The sequence below is a fragment of the Tupaia chinensis genome, unplaced genomic scaffold (assembly GCF_000334495.1).
Source record: "Tupaia chinensis unplaced genomic scaffold, TupChi_1.0 Scaffold000429_1, whole genome shotgun sequence".
NCBI lineage: Eukaryota > Metazoa > Chordata > Mammalia > Scandentia > Tupaiidae > Tupaia > Tupaia belangeri.
Genome location: NW_006159934.1, coordinates 1,745,991 through 1,747,252, shown reverse-complemented (window position 1 = coordinate 1,747,252; position 1,262 = coordinate 1,745,991).

The window sequence follows — 1,262 nt, the reverse complement described above, 5'->3', positions numbered from 1 at the left end:
AGTGCATGCCACCTGTAAAAAAAAGGGGGGGGGCTGTGAAAGTTGAGTTCAAGAGGGACCCAAGTGAATGGAAAAGCAGAGGCCCAGAAGGGAGGAGGGAATGGACAGGATTTGGGGCTGGTAGGGAGGGAGACTGGCATGCTGGTGGGTGTTGAGGCTGGCTAAGAGCCTCAGACTGAGGACGTGTGTGCAGGAGACACCAAGCATACAGGCCGGGGTTCTGGATCACTGACTATAGGTGAGAAGAGGAAAATGAAGTGTCCAGGGCCAGTGTCCTGCCTCAGTGCTCATTGCAAGGAGTCCAATGGAGAGTACCAGGACTGGCCAGTCCCTCAGGACCATGGATGTGCCTTCCTCCTCAGCTGGACATAACTGCCACAGCTCTGGTTTTTACTCAGGAGGGTTCCCGAGCTGCATCTTAGAACCATGAGCAGCTGGGACCAGCAGCTGGAGTAATGGCCATGTCACTAGACTCCCACATAGTCAACCACAGTTTGAGTCCCAGACCCGGTGGCTTAAACTCCCACCAGGTGCATGTGCGTGTGTGCCCAGGATCCTGAGAGGAGAATGGGGAAGGGATGGAGGCGTGGCCATTCCCCCCCGGGGGGGGGGGCGATTTCTCACTTTCTGTCTCTCTGTCTGTCTCTGTCTTTCTGGTGAGTGCACACACCCTATAGCAAATACCTCTCTGGGAGGGGGGGAACTATCCCCAAAGTCTGGTTTCAATGTAGTGTTTTGTATTTTATTTGGGGCCCAGCAGGTAGCGTGGTGGTTAAGGTACTGGAACACAACCATGCTCGCCCATGACCAACCATGGTTTGAGTCCCAGACCTGGAGGCTTGCTTTTTCTCTTTTTCTAGCAAAACTCGTGAAAAAAAAAAAAAAAAGTAATAATTAATGAAAAATAAACTTTATTTATTTTATTTTAATTTGACCGTAGAGGAACAGAGTGAGAGAGAGGGAAAGTGAGAAAGCAAGCTGCCAGGTCCAGGACTGGAACCACGTCGGCCATGTGGGAGTCTAGCACCCTTAACCACCACGCCTCCTGCCAGCCCCCAATGTCATTTAAAAAATCCCCCTTCTCTCAAAAATTAATGAGAGAGAGGAGGCTGGGGCCAACCCAAAGCATGGTGGTTAAGGCAGCTGGTCCCACATGGCTGTCCACATGGTTTGAGTCCTGAATCCAGCAGCTTGAGAAACGTGGCAGGCATATGCACGTGCATGCCCCCGAATCCTGAAAGCAGGAATAGATGGAGAAGGGA